The sequence below is a fragment of the Podarcis filfolensis genome (genome assembly GCF_964270895.1).
Source record: "Podarcis filfolensis genome assembly, chromosome: 12".
Taxonomy (NCBI): Eukaryota; Metazoa; Chordata; class Lepidosauria; order Squamata; family Lacertidae; genus Podarcis; species Podarcis filfolensis.
In genome coordinates, this window is record NC_139614.1 from 23,514,045 (window position 1) to 23,523,244 (window position 9,200).

General features: G+C 43.1%; 1 long non-coding RNA gene across 1 annotated transcript; it reads right to left on the reverse strand.

Moving 5' to 3' along the window:
• Positions 1-348: 348 nt before the first annotated feature.
• LOC310745836 lies at positions 349-8,818 on the reverse strand. Its single transcript, XR_014540356.1, has 3 exons — positions 8,573-8,818; positions 6,146-6,338; positions 349-554 (listed from the first exon to the last, which is right to left on the reverse strand). It is a non-coding gene; the product is annotated as an uncharacterized lncRNA (long non-coding RNA).
• Positions 8,819-9,200: the final 382 nt, after the last annotated feature.

Consider the following 9,200-nt stretch of genomic DNA (forward strand, 5'->3'; position numbering starts at 1 on the left):
CACCTGCAGCACCGAAAGAGGAGGCTGTGCAGGCCGGTATGGCTTCTCCCAAGGCCAGAGAGGAGGAGGAGGCTGTGGACAAAGATACAAGGCAGGGAGGCTAGTGAGCAGGCAGCGATGAGCAAGCAAGAAAGTAGACGAGAGAGGAGGTGGTGAGGGGGCAAGTGATGGGAGCAGCAGGATGGGGGGGTGCCTCAATTTGTCCTCCCCAAACTGGTGTGTGTGTGTGTGTGTGTGTGTGTCAATGCAACACCTATACCAGAGGGTCCTCCGAACTCCAAGTCCCATCAGCTCCATTCAGCAGGGTCAATGGCCAAGGATGATGGGAAACACACTCTAAAGACCATCTTATTTAAAGGTGCTTTTAATTGGAATGTGTGGCGATCTGTGCTGTTTTAATGCTTTACTGTATGGATGTATTTCAGTCTGGGTAGTGGTTTTTCAGTAGGCGTGTGACGAGCTTCGTAGCATTGCCTTATGTTTTATTTTGCCATGATTTTATTTTGATGCTCACTGCCTTGGGAGTGCTTGCCCTGAAAGGTGTCATCCAAATCCTGAAATAAAGAGATAATACATGAGATATTGGGCTCTGGGCTACTGTCTTTGAGGACTACTCTTTTTTAAAAATACCCCTCCTTCTGCAACTATTTATCATGCAGTAAGCACATTATCAAAATCCAGTCCTTCCATTTTTCTGAGGCAGAACAAACATACATACTCATTACTAGGGAAGGGGGCTTACAAACACATTCCTTCATATTAATGATTATCCTCACAATGAGCCATATGGAGATGTGCAAAGGCTGTTAATATGTTCTCAAAAGGATGCAGACAAAAACAGATGCTTAGCAGCAATAAATTTTTTTGGTACATTTTCTTCATTCTGTGTGTGTGCTCTCCCCCTCCCCCCAAATTCTTTTTGCTCAACATTAAGAGTTTCCTCGGCTCTGTTATTTATTACACTCTCTGTTGCTAGGTTCCTGGGAGGGCAAAATCGAAAGCGATGTGGCACTCCATTCTCTTGAAGAGGGGTTTTCAAAACCAGAAAATATGTGATTTTTCATTTCATTTTATTTTTTTAGAAAGTTGTGAGTCTGCTTTGGACAGGCTAAACATTTGTGGTAAAGGCAAAGGTAAAGGGACCCCTGACCATTAGGTCCAGTCGTGGCTGACTCTGGGGTTGCGGTGCTCATCTCGCTTTATTGGCCAAGGGAGCCGGCGTAGAGTTTACCAAATGGGGCAGATTCTTATGGGAAATGGTAGAGAAGAATGACAGTAGATTCTTGATTTTTTTCCAGCTGGTGTCAGACATAAACCTGTTGAGTTACCTTCTCAGCATGAAGGCAAAATGTGAATGACCATTATGGACCAAAAGCCCTGCTGTTTTCATATCCGCTTAAAATCACCTCAGCCGCTTCACTTTTCACTGAAAGCCATTTGAACGCTCATCCAAGTGTCACTGAGCAATATGTCATCAAGTAATGTATTGTATATGCATATCATGTATGAACCAGTCATTGAAGATCCTGTGGGATGTAACATAAGCAGTTAAGTACAACACTTCCTGTTTGCCTAGAGTGGACATGCAGGGGGCGGGGTGTTACCCCAGCCAGGAGGACTTCCTGTCACACCTGGTCTGAAGCTTCCTCCCCCTGAGTGTGACCAGTTAGGTGGGCGTGACCCTGGAGACCCCATAAAAGGGCTGGTCACGCAGCCATTTTCCTTTCTTCTTCTTGCTGTTCTTCTGCTGATGCTTTTATATTTTGCTGTCTGCTTTCTTAAGGTCACTGTCCAACAACATCTGCAAGGCCCCATCGTTCCCCATCCAAATTAGCCATGTCAAATTCTAGTAGAGAGTTTGACACGTGGCTAAATTGGATGGGGAACGGTGGGGCCTTGCAGATGTTGTTGGACAGCGACCTGCCCATTGGCTGTGCTGGCTGGGGCTGATGAGAGTTGGAGTCCAAAAACACCTGGAAGGCCACTGGTCCCTCATCCCTGATGTTAACAATTTCACTGTTAATTTAGCAGACTTGACATGCAATCGTTTCCACAGGCATGTGGTCTGGATGTGGACCACACTGTGCTCATCATTACATTACTAGACAAGTATTTTTCTTAGGCTATTCCAAACCCCACTGTACTGCATCCAAGTAAATATGCACTAGGATCAGACAACGTGACTAAAATTGGTCTAATTTTGCATCCTGCCGACATTGAGAGTCGCTAAGCAGGACACTGTAATTGGGATGGTGGTTAAAGGAAATGTCATTTTGCATTTGTGATATTTGGTGGGGGGTTTCTTAGTTTTTTGAGGAGGGAAGGACAGGGAAGGGAAGGCTTGATACAGGGGAATATAAAATTATCCCTGGTGCAGCACCAAACAAGATCACCACCCTAGGATCTTTTGATAAAGGATGGTATGTAAGGTAAAAAAGGTAAAGGAGCCCTGGACGGTTAAGTCCAGACAAAGGCGGCTATGGTGTTGCGGTGCTCATCTCACTTTTCAGGCCAAGGGAGCCGGTGTTTGTCCACAGACAGCTTTCTGGGTCATGTGCCCAGCATGACTAAACCACTTCTGGCGCAATGGGACACCATGATGGAAACCAGAGTGCATGGAAATGCCATTTACCTTCCCGCTGCAGTGGTACCTATTTATCTACTTGCACTGGTGCTTTCAAACTGCTAGGTTTTCAGGAGCTGGGACAGAGCAACGGGAGCTCACCTTGTTGTGGGAATTTGAACTGACTGACTGTACTATTAAACCTAGGTTGTTGTTTTTAAAAAAAACCATTTGCCTAACCCACCAAATTTCTTCAGGAACTGATCCAGGGTGGGGGTAGGTTGTCCCCAGGGGCATCACAGGGTGAATGGGCCTGATCCAGGGACCACAGACCAGCCTCCAAATTCTCCACTGTACTCTCTTTCTATTGAAATTATAGCCTGCAGTTTTATAATTCTATGATTCTAGAGTGATCATTTCTAACTATCATCTGTACATGTGTGTGTGTTCACGTGCAGCTATATGTTTGAATGATTCCTTTCAGCAGTGTACAGTGGTACCTCAGGTTACATATGCTTCAGGTTACATACGCTTCAGGTTACAGACTCCGCTAACCCAGAAATAGTGCTTCAGGTTAAGAACTTTGCTTCAGGATGAGAACATAAATCATGCTCCGGCGGCACTGCGGCAGCAGGAGGCCTCATTAGCTAAAGTGGTGCTTCAGGTTAAGAACAGTTTCAGGTTAAGAACGGACCTCCGGAACAAATTAAGTACTTAACCCGAGGTACCACTGTACACATATTTTAGCATATGCATCCTTTTTTATTATTTAAAAAAAATGATATTTATTACTTTCCCAGCAATTTAAACACTACAAAAGAAAAAAAAGTTAAACAAAACAATACAATACAATACAAAAACAAAAACACTACATAACACTAACACTAGGACATTAAACCAACAAAACAAAACAAAAACAATTTAAAACACTGCAAACAATTTCCATATCTTATCTTTCATTCACTTGTTTCAACGACCTCCTCGCACCTCCCTTTTTGTATTCCACTTCAGTTAATTGTTTCAGCAATTCCTTTCCATCTTCCTCTGTTTTCTGTCCTATAATTATCTTAACATATTCTAACCTTATTTTTCCCTTTAATACACAAATAATCTATTTGTACTTGGTTCCTTATAACATTTCTACTAAAGCCATATAACTTCATTCCAACATTTTTCTAGCATTCATTAATTTTACAATATTTCTGTAAATAGTCTTTAAACTTTTTCCAGTCTTCTTCCACCGACTCTTCTCCCTGGTCTCAGATTCTGCCAGTCATTTCCGCCAGTTCCATATATCCATCTTGTTCCAGAATTTCCCAATATTTCAGCCATTTGGCCTCCATATTGAGCTTTTTCTGCGCCTTCGCTTCCATTGGTGACAACAAAAGATTTTATTCCTTTTCAGCAGGGCAACCAAATCTCCGTAGTTGGGCCTAAGATCCAAGAAGTATTTCGGGATGTCTTTAAAAATTTCCACTCTTGACTGTTGTACTTCTAAGTTCTTCTGGTAGTGCCAACCCAATATTCTGTCTCTCTCTTCTTTGGTTCAAAGGGTGATCAAGCAATCTCTTATTCTATTCTTCTCTTTTTTCCCTCCTCTTCCAAGTCTGAAGGCCCTCACAATTCTAAGCTCTTCTCGACCCAAGTCCAAGTCCCAAAAGTTAGCAAGTTCCTGCGTGAGAAAGTCTATCAAACTTTCCTTCTCCAATTCAGGTAAGGCTCTGTTCCTCAGATTCGTCTGTTTTTCTTTGAATTCAATCATAGCAAGCGTCAACTTATGGTCATCAAGTTGCCTCTGTAGGGCTGGGAGTTTCTCTTTCTCCAGTTGTGTTACTTTATATTCAGCAGCAACGGCTTTTTCCCTGGCTTCCTCCGCGGTCTGCCGTATCAAAGTAGATTCCTGTATCAATTTCTGGATAGTTTCTGTATTGGTATTTACCTTTTGTCCCAAATTATTTATACTTTCTGTATTTAAATCAATTTTAGTAGTTGCAACATCCACTTTAGTAGTTGCAACATCCACTTTCTTACTAAGCTGTTCCAATGAATCATTTATCTTACTTAATGCAACCGCTAAGGCCTCTTCTGTTGACATTCCTCTTGATTTAGAATGTGCTGGTGCAGCAGCAGAAGAAGCAGGGGGACCTGATGTAGAGGCTCTCCTAAATTGCTGCCAAGTCTTCCCAGACCCTAGTGTTTTTTCAGGAATTGACTGGTCTGTTTTTTCCTTTCCATCTGCCATAACACTTAAAGAATTCAAGGTCAGTCCCACAGTCACACAGTTTTTATCTTACATCTGGAAATTCCCCTAGCCCAGCTCTTGTAACAGTTTCAAAGGCTTCCACTAGGGGGAAACAGTTTCTATTTATATTAGTCAATAGTGTCCTCTTTTAAACACAGTTTCCAACAATCCAAAGTTAGTTTCAATTTTCAGTTACTTTTACTCCTTTTTAACAGCAGACGGAGACAGTAGAAACAATGTATTTCTCTTATTTAACTAGCTGTCAGTGAACGTTCTAATCGCTGTCAATGAACATTCCAATACACGTCAGTCCTGCTAGCAGCCCGTTCCAGGGTCAGAGTGGTGGTATTTCAAGTCTCTTCACTCTCTCCTGCAGGCATACTCAATCCAAAACTTCCCCCCCCCCTCTTCTCCTGCTTCCAAGGAGGGTCTAATGTTTTTTACCGATGGAAATTTAGACCTTTACCATAGGCTTTCCAAGACTTCAGCTTGCAGCCTTCATTGCTTCAGTCTATTTACAAAAGGGGAAGGCGGACTTCCTGTATTGAACCTCCCCGTTTCGATACCAAATTAGATGTTCTCCCGCTTCTCCCGCTTCAGCTCTACTCACGGGTAGTTACTTTAAAGTCAAATTGTCCACAGGAAAAAGTCAGCGCTCTCCAGCAACAGCTATGCGGCTTTGCTCTGTGGAAGAAGCAGTCAATTCGAAGCACCGCGCCGCTCACCCCACGTCGCTCCGGATCCCCGAAACTGGGTTTCCCCGCGAGTAGGGGAGGCGCAAAAGGTGCCCGCCGAATCCCACGTTCACAGGCTTCACCTGCCTGTGATTTTTAACGGGTCTCCGCCTTCGCCGTGGCGGCCAGACCCGAATTCCCACGGGGCAAATTCCTCCCGATCAGAGGAATCCCGCCATTACTGGAGGCGCCAACCCGGAAGTCTCTAGCATATGCATCCTTTATGCAAATCAGCATCCCTTTTTTGTCCTCTCTTCTGGTGACGCTTGACTGGCCATCCAACTAGGTGGAACCCTTAGAGAAGTCCCAGTCTCAAAACTTTGCCTAAAAGCAAATGAGAATGAATCAGGAAAGTTTCTATAATCTCAAAGTGCCTTAAGCTGTGGTGCAACAATGTGCTCAGCTGCTTTCTCCATATAGGGAAGGTCAGGTGATCCTTATCTATTCCATATGCCACAAATATAGCTCATTTATATTAAGCTTCCTGGGGAATACCACGTAATAATTGTTCTTGCAAAGTTGAGGAAGAAAAAACATAAACACGGCTTCCAATCGCCCTGAACCGTCTGTGATCCACCCCATTGCTAACTGTCACACAAAATATACCATTTGCTCGCTGCTTTCTCTCTCTTTATGGAAATGTTGAAAGGAATCATTCAAACAGCAAGGTCCCAGGTGTACAACCCTCCACTCTCTGAGGCGGCTGAGTCTCGCAAAATCTTCAAGCCCACAGGTCAAATCTAGGGCTTCCGATTTCTTATTCATAGCCCTTGAGTTGCTGGCGCTTACATCAGCTGACCTAGAAAAAGAATAGAAACAGACACTGCATTGTCTTCATCGGGGCTTTTTTCCCCTGGGTGGATGCAGGGGTACACATACCGCAAAACATTTTGTCAATCTAAGTTTGGCCTCATTGAGGGACAGTATTTCAATATGAGTAGGAAAATGAGAGTACCCCTAAACATTTTTTTAAAGAAAAAAAGCACTGGTTTTCATTGTGAGCAAATATATAGCTAGGTATATTATTATTATTATTATTATTATTATTATTATTATTATTATTATTATTATTATCCAATCACCAGCTGGTATCAGGGCAGGTTAAAACAATTTAAAATTTGGAATTAAAACACTAGTTTTAATTAAAAGGAATTAAAACACTGAAAACACTAGTGAACAAGCCAGACACACAACTGTGGGAAAGAAATTCAACAATTTCAGAGCTGCCACAGAGAATGCCTTCTCCCTCACAGGCTGCCACCCCAAAACTTCTGAGGGAAGTGGAACTACCAAGAGGGTTCCCCCAAGAGGGGCGCACTCGGACCCTTATAATTGGTATTAAGATAGGCTGTTAAGATTAAGATTTGCTTAAGTCCTCCTCCCCTTTGTTTTATATGTCTGCTGTATTTTGTGACCCTGCCCCTTTTCTCTTCCCTCCCATTACTGAACGCATATTGTCGATTGTTTCCCTCTGAGTTGTGAGCCACTGTGACGGCCTTTCAACCAACGTGTGGGATAAACACATTTTAAATGAAACAAAAATGTTTCTACACAGAAAAATTCGAAAAATTATGTGGGTGGGGAGAACAGACCGTTGTAATGGAAGCATGTAATGGAGGGAATCAGGAAATCCTCATTGCACAAGTGGCTTTTGTCTTAGGTAACTTTCCAAATAGCCTAATACAAATAAAGACCAAAGATAAGGAAAGGCTATTTTTATATGCCACAGCCAAATTATTACTTGCTAAAAACTGGAAATGGGGCATCATCCCCACTAAAGAAGATTGGTTAGGTAAACTATGTGAATTTATAGAATTGGCTAAATTAACGGCAGCCACAAGGCACCAGTCAAACCAGAAATTAAGGAAGGAATGGCAATGTTTTGAGGATTATATGAAAAAACACTGTTCCAAAGAAAATCTGTTGATATGTATAGATGAAGTATGTAAAGCTGAACTGGATCACGACATAATTAATAATAGCTGAATGTCAAATAATATAAAAAACACAATGTAAATAAGAGTATAGAATATCAAAAGATGTCAAGTTGAGGTGGAGGGAAGTCACAGCAGTGGAATTCTTATTTTATGTTTTTGTAAAGGATGGTATATTGATTGTGCATATACTTTCTAGAATAAACTTTATTTACAAAAAAATAAAGACCAAAGAGAGAAAATGTGCAGCTTCTTATATTTGATCATTTAAGGCGTCAGGCTCCATTTTTACAATGACTATTCCTGATCCCAGGAGAGATACAATTGTCACAGACCTGTCAACCATTCTCTTTGATGGCAGCATCCTGCCAGGTTGGGAAGGCAGGGATAAGATGTCAACTTTCCCCAAGAAAATTCCTGAAAAGTAGGACTGATGAGTTATTCTATGTAAACCAGCATACAAATCAAACATCAGAAATCACACGAAAGAAACTAGAAGGGGGGAAATAGCCTCCCTCTCTGTAGCCCCTTTAAATGACAAAAACTGGAACACCTTTTGTCTCGTTTTGTGGAATGTCTTTGGCAATTTGTGCTGCATGGCTGCCTAGCTGCTGAAGGCTCATTGTCCTGTACATCACATCATACTCCCTATGGTGACCCTGGTCCTTGCATTATAATCCCACAATCGCTTAGCCTGCATGGCTGTACAGACATCTACAACCCGCGTGTTGCACACTCCATTACAAAGGCGCTCACGTCTCTGCGTTCTCCTCCTATGGGTAGCACCTTTGTTATGGGCATAATTGAAAATTACCAAGTCACTGGAAGAGTCCATTAGGATAATAGGAAGAGGAGCGCTCTAGGATTGGAACTCATCAGCTTAATTTCCGATTTAGTGTTTTATGCTTTTTATGACTTGTCTCATTTGCTTCCAGTTTGGGTAGCTTCCTCTCTCTCCCCCCTGCCCCCCGATCGCAAAACCTGTGGGGAGGAATAAGGGCCTGGCTTTGCCCATCATTCATTTTAGGTTACAAAATGGAGCTGGGGTGGAAAAATCGGTCCCTTTCCAAAGGCTATTAGATTACTAATGATAGCCTACCTCACTTGACAATTCTCAGACTGATAAGATACTCCAGCACATCCACATCGCCGGCAAAGGGAGCCCTTCCAGGCCTCTGTTCTCTGCAGCTTCCCTGTGTTTTCAAGCATAATTTTGTGCCTGCTTTCTGACAGCTCATTAAACAAAGGCCTCTTGGTGCATATATTGCCTATCTTCCAGCTGAGATTGTAACATATTTATGGCGCTTGCAGATTGCTGGCTGTTTGCTTTTCTCGTTTGCAGTGTCCTGCCTGCCAAATGCTTATCAGTCGTACGGAGAGGTGACAGTTTCTGTTTGTGTCTCTCTCCCCCGCCCCCTCCCCTCCCTTGCACCGGCCCACCTCCCCGATGCATTTGTCTCGGCAGCAATGGACTTGTATTTGACCCTCAAAGGCAAGAAGCGGTATGATTAGAAGCAGTTCCTGCAAGCCACAGATAAATGCAATCACACAGAGAAAGACAGCGAGGGAGCGCCCTGGGGAGGAGGCGGATGTCGGAGAGGATGATAGCTCCCATTCAGGAAAAGCGCTGGCAGTTAGTTAGCGAGACAGCTGGTCCCATCCAGACCTTGTGGGATTTTGGCTTTCGGCAAAGCAAACAAGGCTTCAGGACACGAGAGCTGAGCAGC